The sequence below is a fragment of the Helianthus annuus genome, chromosome 15 (genome assembly GCF_002127325.2).
Source record: "Helianthus annuus cultivar XRQ/B chromosome 15, HanXRQr2.0-SUNRISE, whole genome shotgun sequence".
NCBI classification, from domain to species: Eukaryota; Viridiplantae; Streptophyta; class Magnoliopsida; order Asterales; family Asteraceae; genus Helianthus; species Helianthus annuus.
The window spans coordinates 110,941,353-110,957,324 of record NC_035447.2 but is presented as its reverse complement, the minus strand read 5'-3'; positions in this window follow the sequence as shown (position 1 = coordinate 110,957,324).

Genomic DNA, 15,972 nt, shown 5'->3' with positions numbered 1-15,972 from the left:
ATGGTGGGCTTTGGACCACTGGTTACCCAACTTATGGGTACCAGCGTCCGCCACCTCCTCAACCTTTGTATCAGCCGCCGCAGCCGCAACTGATTCCGTCGGAGCGCCAACAAGAGGTCCTTGAAAGATTGGACCGATGTGAACGGGAAATTCAAACAGAGCGCAGTAACACTCGAGGCTTCTTCAAGGGGTTGTCAAACCTGATCAAAGGGAAGTCCAAGAGAAGGGTCATTGAAGACCTTTTGTTATTTATTTAGTTGTAATCAAGTCCCTGCGTGGACTTTTTGTTGCAGTACTCAGCCCCTGCGTGGGCTTGTCTTTTGTACTATGCCCCTGCGTGGGCATGTCTTTTGTTAACCCCTGCGTGGGTTTGTTGTTTATTTCGCCCCTGCGTGGGCATGTTATTTTGTAGAAGTCCCGTTTAAGGCAAAAGTTGTAATTGTTTGAAAATTATTTATGAGATGTTTAATTTAAATTTTCATTTTATTTATTATTAATTATGTGCATAAGACATAAAATAAAAATTAAAAGATCTACCATTATATTAAAATAGTAAAAATTTAAAAAGGACAAGACCTAGCCATATGTCATCTCGAGGCAAGGCCAAGATGGTAGTTCCATAAATTGATTCAGATCCAATGTAACATCTCAAATTAGGGTTGTTTTGCGTTAATTATTAGAAGAATCCTAAAGGTAAAACCTAGCCTATATGTCCCCGCAAACATGGCCAAGACGGTAAAACCTACCTAAAGGATTCCAATCCATGTTACCATCTGTAAGTATGTTAACATTCTTGGCAAACTGTGAATCGTTAAAGTCACACAGGCCATCCTTTAAAAAGGGTTGATTTAAATTCCCTTAATTATATAACCGCCCCTTAAGGACGAGGTGCCTACGGGCAATAATTAAATGTCCTCTGGGACTAAAGACAGTGGTAGCTTACGACTCCCTGTTAATAAAAGGTGATGAACCATGGTTCAAACCTAAATACCTGAATACTGTAAAATCCTGGTTTATAATTAAATTAAATTGTCTACGTGACTAGGCCTTATGTGCTATTATCAATTTATAATTTAGGGTAATAATAAAGATCCTATAATTATAGCAAATTAACCTAAAATGGCAATTTAAAACCATGGTTAATAGAATATAAAGTACTGTAAAGGCCTCTAACTAAAACCTTTCCCATATTATCTCTATGTAGCAATTGAAGCTACATGGCTGGGTCGGATGAAGTAAATAGCCATCCGGTGGAAAACCACGATAACGCTAGAATACAGTTAACTGGTGTGGAGCTGCAAGCACTAGTCGATAATGCTGTTACAAGGGCTTTGGATCGGTAAAACAGTGAGCCTTCTGAGACCCGAAGTAGAACCCTATCTACACCGCATACCGAGCCTAAGACCCATTCTGAAGCTCATAGCAAACCACCCTCTGTCCAACCTAAACCTAAGAAAGATGATGATCGACATTCTTCAAATGAGAACAGTGTTCCCTTCAAGAAGATAGTGTTCGATAATGCACCGCGTGCCAAGGGTTGCACATACAAGTACTTTGTTTCATGCAAGCCCCGAGATTTCACTGGGGAGAAAGGCGCTGTTGATTGCATGACTTGGCTGGATGAAATGGACACTGTAGTGGACATTAGTGGTTGTGCTGAAAGGGACGTTGTAAAGTTTGTATCCCAGTCATTTAAAGGTGAAGCCCTAGCATGGTGGAGATCACTGATTCAAGCCACTGGAAAAATTCCATTGTACAACATGTCTTGGGAACAGTTTGTTGCTCTTATCAAAGAAAATTACTGCCCTCAGCATGAGGTTGAAAAGATAGAATCTGATTTTCTATCTCTGGTCATGAAGAACCTGGATTGCCAGGCTTATCTCACAAGCTTTAATACCATGTCAAGGTTGGTTCCGTACCTTGTGACCCCGAAACCCAAAAGAATCGCACGTTTCATTGGGGGTTTGGCCCCAGAAATAAAGGCAAGCGTGAAGGCCTCTCAGCCCGCTACTTTCAGGTCCGCAACTGATATTTCCCTGTCCCTTACGTTGGATGCGGTCAGGCAAAGATCGCTGAGGAACGCGGACGCTGAGAAGAGAAAGCGTAATGATGACAATTCACGCCAATCAAACAAGAAGCACCAGGGAAATCATGATCACAAGAAGGGGTCGGGATCTAAGAAAAGAGATCAACAATCGGGTGATAGACCCAAGTGCAAGATTTGCAAGAAGCACTATTTTGGGAGGTGCAGGTATGAACAGAAATCCCAATCCCAGCCGAAGGCATGTGGGATTTGCAAGTCCTCTGAGCACAGGACCCTTGATTGCAAAAAGATGAAGGTTGCAACTTGCTACAGTTGCAATGAAAAAGGGCATATCAAGACCAACTGCCCAAAACTGGCAAAGAAGGCTGAGGAAGGGAAAAAGACCAACGCCAGGGTCTTTCAAATGAATGCACAGGAGGCTATCCAGAACGACAATGTTTACGCAAGAGTGCTTTTTGATTCTGGAGCAGATAAATCGTTCATAGATAGTAAGTTTTGTGAGTTGTTGAAAATGCCTGTTAAAGCCTTAAGTGTGAAGTATGAAGTGGAATTAGCTGATGGAACTATAGAAACCGCTTCGACTGTGTTAGATGGATGTGTCATATCCATTAGGAACCACTCTTTTCCTTTGTCCTTATTACCCTTTAAGCTAGCCGGTTTCGATATAGTGATAGGCATGGATTGGTTATCGCATAACCAAGCCCAGATTGTGTGCAACAAGAAGCAAGTGGTGATCAAGACTCCGTCTGGTGAACCACTTACCATTCAGGGAGATACTCATCATGGATTGCCTGAGCAAGTGGCTATGCTAAAGGCATCCAGATGTTTGAAGAAGGGTTGTGTCATTTATATGGCACAGGTAACCATTGATGAGCAGAAGCCCAAGATTGAAGATATCCCCGTTATTTCTGAATATCCTGAAGTTTTTCCCGAAGAACTACCTGGTTTGCCACCAGATAGACAAGTAGAGTTCAGAATCGACATCATTCCAGGAGCGGCGCCTATTGCAAGAGCACCATATAGATTGGCACCAACAGAGATGAAGGAATTAAGGACGCAGCTAGATGAATTGTTAGCCAAAGGTTTTATTAGACCTAGTTCGTCTCCATGGGGAGCACCGATCTTGTTTGTCAACAAGAAAGATGGGTTGATGCGTTTATGTATCGATTACCAAGAGCTTAATAAGGTCACTATCAAGAATAGGTATCCTTTGCCCAGGATCGACGACCTGTTCGATCAACTACAAGGAGCAAGCTACTTGTCCAAGATTGACCTGAGGTCAGGTTATCATCAGTTAAAGGTCAAAGACGAAGATGTGCACAAGACTGCATTTAGGACTCGCTATGGTCATTACGAGTTCCTAGTGATGCCTTTTGGGCTCACTAATGCACCTGCCGCATTCATGGATCTCATGAATCGCGTCTGCAAGCCTTATTTGGATAAATTTGTCATTGTCTTCATCGATGACATTCTCATCTACTCAAAAAGTTAAGCTGACCACGAGAAGCATCTTCGATGTATTCTTAAGCTGCTTCATCAAGAAAAGCTCTATGCCAAATTTTCTAAGTGTGAATTTTGGCTTCGAGAAGTCCAATTCCTTGGACATGTAGTCAGTGGGTGTGGTATCCAAGTAGATCCCGCGAAGATTGAAGCTATCATGAACTGGAAAGAGCCTAAGACGCCTACGGAGATTCGTAGTTTCCTAGGACTGGCAAGATACTACAGACGATTTACCGAAAACTTCTCAAGAATTGCAGCACCCCTTACTTTGCTGACTCGCAAGAATAGCAAGTTCAATTGGGGGCCTGAGTAGCATGAGTCATTTGATATTTTGAAGCAGAAGCTAAGTAACGCACCAGTGTTGACGTTACCTGAAGGAATTGATGAGTTTGTGGTTTATTATGATGCATCACACACCGGTATGGGATGTGTGCTTATGCAGAAAGGCAAAGTCATTGCCTACGCATCACGCCAGTTAAAAGTGCATGAAAAGAATTACACCACCCATGATTTGGAGTTGGGTGCCGCTGTATTCACGCTAAAACTATGAAGGCACTACTTGTATGGAACCAAGTGTGTGATCTATTCTGATCACAAAAGCCTTCAACATCTGTTCAATCAGAAGGATCTAAATATGAGGCAGCGACGTTGGATGGAAACTTTGAATGATTATGATTGTGAGATAAGATACCCATCCAGGGAAGGCCAACGTAGTCGCAGACGCCTTGAGCAGAAAGGAAAGAGTAAAGCCGATAAGGATTAATGCCAAGAGCATTGAGATCAAGAACAGTCTGAATGAAAGGTTGTTAGCTGCACAGAAAGAAGCTGTGTCAGAAGCTAACTATCCTGATGAAAAACTAGGAGTGACTGAAGAACAGTTATCCTATGGCAAGGACGGAATCCTGAGATTAAATGGAAGAATATGGGTTCCTGTTTATGGAGGACTTCGAGACGTCATCCTTCAGGAAGCCCACAGTTCCAAATATTCCATTCATCCTGGAGCTGACAAGATGTACCAGGATTTAAAGGCAAACTATTGGTGGATAGGCTTGAAGAAGTCTATAGCTGCCTATGTAGCTAAATGTCTGACGTGTGCTCAAGTCAAAGCTGAACATCAAAAGCTGCTAGGTTTGCTGCAACAGCCTAAAATTCCCACTTGGAAATGGGAAATGGTGACGATGGATTTCATCACCAAGCTGCCAAAGACAAAGAAGGGAAATGATACTATATGGGTGATAGTTGACAGACTGACTAAGTCAGCACATTTCCTACCCATTAAGGAGACTTATAGCTCCGACATGTTAGCCCAACTGTACGTGGATAAGATTATATCTTTACATGGCGTACCAGTATCTATTATCTCTGATAGGGATACTAGATACACATCTCATTTTTGGAAAAGTTTCCAACAATCTCTGGGCACGCAATTGAATTTTAGTACGGCTTACCATCCTCAGACGGATGGGCAGAGTGAGTGTACCATCCAGACTTTGGAAGACATGCTTCGTGCATGTGTAATTGATTTTGGAGGTAGCTGGGATAAGCACCTACCTTTGGTCGAGTTCTCCTACAACAATAGCTACCATTCCAGCATTCAGACTGCACCTTTTGAGGCATTATATGGTAGAAAGTGCAGAACGCCTATTTGTTGGGCAGAAGTAGGAGAAGCTCAATTGTTAGGTCCCAGTCTAGTCTTTGAAACGACGGACAAGATTGTCCAGATTCGTGACCGCCTGAAAGCTGCCCGGGATAGGCAGAAAAGTTATGCGGATAAAAGGCGAAAACCTCTGAAGTTTGAGGTTGGTGATAAAGTTCTGCTTAAGGTATCACCCTGGAAAGGGGTGATGCGATTTGGTAAGAAAGGTAAGTTAAGCCCGAGATATATAGGACCATTTGAGATTATCGAATGTGTAGGAATGGTGGCTTATAAGTTAAACTTACCTGAAGAGCTCAGTGGTATTCACAATGTATTCCACGTCTGCAATCTTAAGAAATGTCAAGCTGATGAATCACTAGTCATACCACACACAGGCTAAGAAGCTTCGAAGGAAGCATGTGCCTGTTGTCAAGGTCAAATGGGATGCCCGTAGAGGTCCCGAATATACGTGGGAGTTAGAGTCCACGATGAAAGAAAAAATACCCTCAATTGTTTCAGTAAATCTCGAGGTCGAGATTTCTTTTAAGGGGGTGAGGATGTAACACCTCGAAAATTCATGTCCAATAAAATAAAGACACGTGTCATGTGAGAAAAACGTGTCAGGAACCCGGATCAAATAAAGATGTATGGTAGGATTTAAAAAGGGCGTCATATTATTAAAATACCCCTGAACGACCCAAGGGCGACATGTTATTAAAACACCTCTGAGCGACCCAAATCATAAATCCCAAGATCCTTAAATCGTTCTGATAAACATCTGATATATTAGCCGGATTGTTTCTAAATAAATAAAATTCCATTTTTATATGAAAATTTGATTCTTTAGAATGTTACTACAATAACCTGGAAGTTAGATTCTTGATTTAAAAGAATTAAAATTATTCAAGTCCATGGTGAATTCTTGATACTTCCGTCATTTCAAACCTCCCACAACTGAAAACGATGGCATGAAATTCGGAGTTTCAAAGTTGCATGGTCAAAATTTGGAAGTTTGTAAAATTTTTGGTTTCTGGTCAGCGGATACGGACCGTATGGCCCTAGGCTTATGGTCCGCAAGGAGCATATCTGGGCGTATCTGACCAGGGTCGGTTACGGACCGTAACCGTATAAGCATACGGTCCGCAAGAGAAGCATATGGACCGCAACGGACTTGGCTTATGGTCCGTAAGCCTGTCGCTGGCAGCAAGTTTTGGACAGCTGCCTGTTCTGCCGGTTCCACCACCTTATTAAGGTGGTATACGAATCCAGGGACTTGATAGGCAGTATTTAGCCACATAGGGGCACCTGGGATCATCTCACACAACACATGTAGACTACCTTGGTAAGATCTTGTGACATTTAGTTCACTATATAAGGAGTTGAAGTTGTGGACATTGGACTTACTCATTTCACTTTCACTCAAGACACTTCTCTGGAGCTCCTCTGATTAGCAACCATCTTCCCTTAGGTACCTAAGCATACTTAGGACTCTTGTAAGTATCCTTGACCTCCCTTAATTCAGTTTAGCTTAGTTAATTAGCTAAAAGTGAAACCATCGTAATTAAGGTTCGACTTCGAGATTAAACAATAATTACTCAGTCAAATCTCGAATTAAAATACCTATAAGTAGGTAATTATGTGGGTAATAAGCCCTTAAAAGGGTATTTCCATATTCCCACACTAACTATGTTAATTGTCGAGTCAAAGCTTACTTTAAAAAGTCAACAGAACGCTTTATTCAATATTAATGCATAATTAGCAATGTAGGATATATGCAACATGTTTGATCATTAATATAACTTGGTAATTAATGTAAGAACATGTCTAAACATGTTTAACTCGACAATTTTCAGTTTAGGCTCGGTTTGGAACCGAAAGTCGCATAGTTTGACTTTCGCTTTGACTTTCAGTTCTGACCCGTTTAAGCCAAGTTTAGGATTGCCTTAGAGCTTCTTTTGGACCTAGTTATATGTTAGTATAACCCTCTGTGATTATACGACTTGGTTCACTAGTTGTCTAATTATTATGCAAGTTTCCGTTAAATGCTCATATGTTGACCATTATGTCCAAATGACATTAAAATGTGATTTTTTTGAAAATGTAAAAGAGTAGACATCTTAGCTTCTAAATTATAAACTTGTACCCAAAATTTTACATTAGTTTGAGATCTAGATTTAGAGTTATGCTCATTAGCGTAATTAGAAGCATTCTTAGTAATTAATTAGCGTAATTAGCATATAGCCCACCTAAACCCAAATTTTTATATCAAACTTTATACCCACTGATATATAATAATATTTTCGGATTTTAAAGATTTTTATTTATTTTTAGGCTGAGCATAACTTAGAGTTTTAAACTTATTTCGGTTATTGCCGGTTTTGCCCTTTTAGGCTATAAAATGAGTTTTATAAATCCTTCTGACCTCAAACTTTTTTCTACTGATTTATTATGTTAAATAAATTATTTTGAGCCTTCTGGAATTATAAAAATATCAGCTTTCTATACAAAACCCGGAAATGACTCCAAATCGCCTTTTTTGGCATTCTTACGACATAGTATGTATCAAAACTAGTTTATATGTATAAGGGTTGGTACCTACTGATATATTCAGTAAATTTTATATTATAACAGTAAGCAAAAGTTTTAAACTCAGGTTTTCAGTTTTGACCTTTTAGGCTTATATGAAATTACCAAAATGCCCCTTCAGTGCATAGGATGGTTATAACTAATAAAATTCACATAGATATGATACCCTACTGTTATAACTTAAATGAATTAGGTATATTTACTAAATGAATCAGACCTGTAACTCAGATTTCAACTTAAACTCTTTTATACCCTTTAAAATGACTAAAATGCCTTTCGGGGCATAGTTTGAGTTAAAAATCACTTTGGGCATAATAGGACATATCTTGCTGATATCACAACATATTTAGTGCATATTAACTCAGGGAACTTGTATATGACTCATATGGTTACTCATTATGCACCCTTCGCGTTCGGATCGGCTTATGTAACTAATTTACACATTTTAGCCGAAACGGGTCAAACCATATCATTGTTGTCTCAAAATCCAGAATGTGTTTAAGTTACCCATATTAAACAAGCATGCAAGCTTTTCGGGTCAAAACCACATTCTAAACCGGTCTTCGCTAAGTTGTGCGATTAAACCATATTTGTTCTTTAAAACTAACCGGGCTAAGCTTAGGCTAAATTAAAGACCCGTTAGGATTCTAATAGGTTATTATAAACCTTCATTCCAGAATAGGAGATCCATTAAAAGATACGTGCACTTGCTTATTGTGAATTATACTTGCAAAGGTAAATACTTTTAACTTATTTTCCCTTATACGGGCTTGGGGTACGGTATATAAAATACCGCTTGGTCGGGCATTTGACCTTAATCGATTAGTGGTTAAGTATTATCAAGATGACCCATTTGAAAATTGTTTTGTTTCTTTTACGCCTTTGGGAGTTTAATGACCATGTCCCGGATATCCTTGGCATCATTCATGAAATGGCCACGACCTTGACACGCGGGTGTAGGCGTACACCCGACAGTGTGTCCATATTTATTAAGGTATACCTGCTGGTTTCCCGCCGCGGAACTATACTATGTGGCGTGCCAATTAACCTTAAACCCGACACGAACCGGGCGACTAAACGCATAACAAACATGTAATTCTTTTACAAGTTTAAACTTGATTAATTATCCCAAGTTATAAAAAGTTTTGTGCCATGTGCATTCAAATCAATTTTTAAAACATTTTCAAAATAAGTCAGTTAAATTGTATTTACCAGTGTAAACTGACGTATTTTCCCTAAAAAGATTAAATGCAGGTACTACACGTAATAGGCTGGCCTCTCCTTAGCATCGTTTAGAGTCTCGCAAGCTTGGATGCAATAAATCTGTTGAACAATTCTCCATTTTATTTTGATCCGCATGTGGATCTGTTTCAACTACTTGTGATACTTGGATATTACAATTTGTTTGGTTGAAATAAATCTATCTTTTGCTTCCGCTGTGCATTTATAATTTGTTTTGTTTGACTATGATGATATCACTACGTCACGATACTCCCCCACCGGGCCCACCGGTGACACGTGGAAAATAGGGGTGTGACAGATAGTGTACCCGGATTTGATGAACGACAATTATCTGAATGCAAGCCGGTAAATTCCCTGATGAATAGAGCGATCGTGCTGATAACGTGTTAAAAACCAAAGAGAAATAAAAATAAACTGAATTCATACCCTTCATTCTATTCAACATTACAATATATAGATAAACCTAACTATAAACCCTAGAGCCCATAGGTAATGGGTTGGGCCTAAAATGTCTGGTTTATAACAAATATGTATTTTATATCTCAGTGATCAATATAATAAATATAGAAACTAAATATAGAAACTGTATAAGTTCTAAAATAGTAAAATGTAAATGAACAAAAAAATACTGGTGTAACTAGTGGATTTTATGTTAAATAAGAAATTTAATAAAAAGTTGAAAATAAATAAATAAATAAATAGATTTTATGTTAATTAAGAGATATAATAAAAATATGAAAATAAAAAAATAGATTTTGTAAAATTGATTTAAGCTTAAATAAAATTAGGTGTTAGTAACTAAAGGTGTTACATTGATAAAATTAAAAAAAAATAGAAGGGTATTTTAGTCATTATATTGATAAAATTAACTAATTTTGGTGTTAGTACCCAAACGTGTTACAAGATTGAAACCATAAAACCTAAATCTGTTAAAAAAAACGTTAGTACCCAAAGGTAGGGTTGTTCATGAGCCGATCTGATCCGATCGAGGGTCTGCTCATGCTCGGATTGAATTACAACCGATCTGATTCGATCGGATCGAATTTGCAAAACCAAGCACAAAAGTGATGCTCATGCTCGGATTGAATTTGAATCGATCGGGTCGTTTTCACTCGGTTTTTATCATATCCTAAAGAAAATCGAGCAGATCGTTTTTGCTCGGTTTTGCTCGATTGAATTATAAGGCTGCGTTCAACAAAAACAAATCCTAACTTAATTAAAACATGTCCTAACACTTTACTAACAAAAGCAATACATAACTAAAATCATGATTCTAAAAATGTTCTTAACAATATCAAGAAGCACAAAATAAAGTGCTAAATACAAATTGTCATTTAGTTCAAAAGCCATAAACTTCTTCTTTAAGCTTGATCATCTCCATCCACAAAATTCAACTTCAAATCAACATATAACCTATAAATACAAGCATTAAACAAAACCATTAAGTTCTACACATTACATAACAACTTTTATGGTTTGTTTATTATAAAAATACCTTTCATTTATTATCTGACCGTCTGGAGTCAACACATCAATTTCCAATTTTTTTTCATCTCTTGCAGCTTGCTACACATTAAAAAAACAAAATGTAAATGTTAATGCATAAACTACAAAAGTATAAATAGATTATAAATGTAATAAAAGCTTACTTTCAATGTTTTTAAGGTTGTTTTTGAGCTGGCCTTTAACCAATCACTTCCACAAACAAGAAGTTCCACCATATCCTTTGAAAGAGAGCTACGGTAGACATCCAATATACGCCCCCAGCACTAAAGGCTGATTCGGAAGCCACGGTAGTGATCGGGATGCCAAAAATGTGTTTCACCATCTTACCCAAAACCAGAAACTTGCTACAATGTTGACTCCACCAAATTTAGGTTCGGCTCATCCAAATACTCCTCATGTTCAGATTTTATTTCAATCGAAATGGTTCTTGAATTGAGGCAAGCAAAAAAATCATTCGTGTGTGAACTTGATTCATTATAAGATGTTTTTGAGCTATTCATGGCAGCCTCAGATGTCTTATATGCATTACAATACTTGTCAGAAAGTGATTTTAACTTACTTTTCACATCTTGAACCATGATCGTACATTCATCCTCTAAATACAATCTCATAAAAGTCCACTCAACTGAGAACATCTTAAAATGAGGATCTAAAATTGATGCAATAGACATAAGGATCCTAATTTCCCCCCAATATTTCTCAAATTTCACATACATCGGTTTACTCATGTTCTTCAAGAAAGTATCATCGGAAAAAATGCACTACATATCTCTTTCTTCACTTCATAAATTTCAATAAAAAACAAGTTTGAAGTTGAATACGATGTGCCGGAAAACAAATTAGTAGCTTTTAGAAACACTACAACTTTTTCATATAGAGGATTCATAGTATTCAAGTGATTAAACCATTGGTACTCTACTTTTCATTGGCACCATTTTCCCTTTGTACAAATCCTGAACATCTACAAAATGTAGATGCACATCGGAAGAATTTTTTCTCTTTTTTGAACAAGCACCTCCGGTCGCTTTATCAGCTACATCGGTATAACCCTTTCATCAATTATTGGATTCGGGTCGTCCTCTCCATCAGTCAAGTCAACATGAGCAGCCGGATTCTCGTTTGATTTTTTGTAAGAAGACATTCTATAAATAGAACATAATCAGAAGTTAGCAAGCAGAGCAGGATACTAATTAACATTTAACAAACAGAACAGAAGTTAACAAACAGAAGTTAAATAAACAACACCGTAACAAACAGGCATATTATATTAACAAACAGACATACATAATCAGAAGTTAAATAAACAGAAGTGTAACAAACATACATAATCAGATTGGCATCCGACGAGGGCACAATCAGATCTTCGCACAATCAGATCTTCAAACAATAATCAGATTCGCACAATCAGATCTTCGCACAAGTACAGCTGATGATGAGAACAATAATCAGATTCGCACAATCAGATCTTTGCACAAGGAACTAAGGAATTTAGGGTTAGATTTTGGTGTGCGTGACGCTGTGTGTGGAGCGACGATATGCAGAGCTTCGATTATGACTGTGAATATTGTTTTAGGAATAGGATTTAGGGTTAGATTTTCATAATAACTATTAAGTTGGGCCGAATATTTTTTGGGCTTTTAATTTTTTTTGGGCTAGTATATTTTTTGGGTTTTAATCTTTAAAATCTATAATATATATATATATGTATGTATATATGTATATATATATATATATGTATATATATATATATATATATATATATATATATATATATATATATATATATATATATATATATATATATATAGGGAGGGGCTCATGCGAGAACCACCCTTATTGTGAGAACCTTGAGAACCAATGTGAATACAACCTAAAATAGCTAAAAAAACCTAACCCCCACCCCCCCCCCCAAAAAAAAAACCTAAACCCCCCACCCCCCCCCTAAAAAAAAACCTAACCCCCCCCCCAAAAAAAAAACCTAAACCTCCCCCCAAGCTAAATGCTAAAAAAAACCTAACCCCACCCCCCCCCAAAAAAAAAAAAAAAAAAAACCTAAACCCCCCTCCCCACCACCCCCCCCCCCCCAAGCTAAATGCTAAAAAAACCTAAAAAAAACCCAAAAAAAACCTAACCCCTCCCCCCAAGCAAAAATGCTAAAAACTAAACCCCCAAAAAACCTTAAAAATCTAAAAAAAAATCTAAAAAAATCAAAAAAAATCTAAACATTTTTTTTTTAATTTTTTAATATTTTTCATGTTAAAATCGCTACTTTTAGAAGCCAAAAAAAAAGTTTTTTTTTTTAAAAAAAAAATTTTTTTGGCTTCGAAAAGTAGCGATTTTTTTATAAAAAAATATTAAAAAATTCAAAAAAAAAATTGTGTGATTTTTAGCTATTTTTAGGCATTTTTTGTGTGTTCACATTGGTTCTCGCGGTTATCACAATAAGAGGTGGTTCTCGCATGATCTTCCCCTGTATATATATATATATATATATATATATATATATATATATATATATATATATATATATATATATATATATATATATATATATATATATATATATATATATATATATATATATATATATATATATATATATATATATATATATATATATATATGTATGTATATATATGGGGTTCGGCTAGAAAGTCCAAATTTCCTAAAAAGTGTAAAAAATTATAAAACACTCTAATTTTAGCCATAAAACACACCTAAAACCCACAAATAACAGAGTGAAAATTACTAAAACACCATATTCAAACCATAATAGTTCATAAAAACTTAAAACACACAATCGTAGAACTATGAATATAAAACACAACATACTAATCAACATAAAACACAATAGTATTTGTTATTCGATAATTGTTATTCGATAATCAGAGCCTTATCATCCAAAACACAAAACACAACCCACAGATATGATGTTTTATTAATCTTCATTTTGTTATTTGTGGGTTTTTGGTGTGTTTTATGGTTGACAATTTGGTGTTTTATGACTTTCTACACTTTTTAGGAAATTTGGACTTTCTAACCAACTCCTAGCCTATATATATATATATATATATATATATATATATATATATATATATATATATATATATATATATATATATATATATATATATATATATAGGGAGGAGCTCATGCGAGAACCACCCTTATTGTGAGAACCTTGAGAACCAATGTGAACACAACCTAAAATAGCTAAAAAACCTAAAAAAAACCTAAAAAAACCTAACCCCCAACCCCCCCCCCAAAACCTAAACCCCCCACCCCCCCCACCCAAAAAAACCTAACCCCCCCCCCTCCAAAACCTAACCCCCCCCCCAAGCTAAAAAAACCTAAAAAAACCTAAGAAAACCTAAAAAAACCTAAAAAAAACCTAACCCCCACCCCCCCCCCCCCCAAAAACCTAAACCCCCCCCCCCCAAAAAAAACCTAACCCCCCCCCCCAAAAAACCTGAACCCCCCCCCCCTCAAGCTAAAAAAAACCTAAAAAAACCTAAAAAAAACCTAACCCCCACCCCCCCCCCCCCAAAAAAAACCTAACCCCCCCCCCCCCCACCCAAGCTAAAATGCTAAAAACTAAACCCCCAAAAAACCTAAAAAAATCTAAAAAAAATCTAAAAAAATCTAAAAATTTTTTTTGATTTTTTTAATATTTTTTAGGTTAAAATCGCTACTTTTCGAAGCAAAAAAAAAAAAAAATTAAAAAAAAAATTAAAAAAAAAATTTTTTTTATTCGAAAAGTAGCGATTTTAACCTAAAAAATATTAAAAAAATCAAAAAAAAAAATTTTATGTGATTTTTAGCTATTTTTAGGCATTTTTGGTGTGTTCACATTGGTTCTCGCGGTTCTCACAATAAGAGGTGGTTCTCGCATGATCTTCTCCCTATATATATATATATATATATGTATGTATGTATATATTAATTATTAATAAAAATAATTCGAGCGAAACCGAGTGATCGACGACCGAGCGGACCTTTGCTCATGCATGGATTGAATTTGAATCGAACCGATCCGAGCGGCTCATTTACAAACTTAGCGGGAATTGACCGAGCATTTTTCGAGCGATCGTTGAGCGATCCTCAATCGTCGAGCAGTTTGGACAGCCCTATCCAAAGGCGAAACTAGCTATAAATCATAGGGTCCATTTGTGTAATTAACTCTTGTTTTTATTAGAACCAATATTATTATACATGGATTACAAACAAATTTGAGTCAATGACAAATCGTTAATGAAATGTCCATATAACAGCCTTTGGTAACCTATCAGTGAAAAATGAATGTCGGAACATCGTGGCTGATCCACAGTAATATTCGTTTTTGCTTGGTCGATCATGAAGGAGCATTCGGTGATCTATAGTTAATATTTGTTTTGTGATATATATTTGGGTGAAACAATTGTCGATGAGAGATCATTGGCGACCTGCCAGTGAAAGTGCCACCATTGGTTCATCGGTGAACCCATATTCAGTCATTATGCGTTAATGAATAATGATGTGGTCGTTGGTGCTACGTTGATGAGTGTTCTCTTGTGATCGCCAGTTGGCGACACTCACCAATTCGTCACATAATTTTACTGAATAAGTATTGCTGGATAAATGACCATGTTATCGTCGGTAAAAGTACTTGGTTTTAAGCAAGAACACGATTTAAAAATGAAACTTCTGGCTTAAAATCAGAATTATCAAATCAATTGAAAATTTGGAACAAAAGAAAGAAATTTTGATTTGGTGAAATAGACTAAAAGAAAATGATTTAAATTTAAACCTTACTTCAAAATATATCATATTTATTCTGAAGCCAATGGAATTACACGTTCTAGTCTGTATTATTAGTTGTGGCCAAGCAAGGGCCAACACAACTAATGAGTTGTTCCCAAAACTGGCCTTCCAAAAGTCCAAACCAACGACATTTCATTAAATGTCACGTCCAAAACGACGACGTGTAATATTAAATCTTATCACATACCATGATATTAAATACGCCCATACAATTGCTCGTAGAGCTTTTCTATAACATACTAGAACACACATTTCGTAGATCAAATTCAAAAAAGTCTAACAGTCCGTTCGTGAGCGTAGTAATCGCTTAAGCGGATCAAACGCGCTACTGTTAAGATCCAAGACAAGCTACGCGAGTTTTTGTTGCAACAACACTATGGCGGTTCAAGTAAACCGAAAGGAAAGTTCTGACCAAAATGAGATCACAAAGGCGGCGGCTTGGGCTTGGTACGAACGTGGATCATGGTTTGAGCATAAAACGATTAAAGAGACTGAATTTCGAAGACCACAAGATTACACGCCTAGGCCTTCGAGGTACAAGATCGAAGCTAGAAAGCAGTCACAAAAGGAGTATCATGATAACTCACTTTTGGATATGTACGAAATAGAGAGAATTTCGAGGGAGTTGAATTGTTATGTAGAGTCTAGTAGGGTTGCT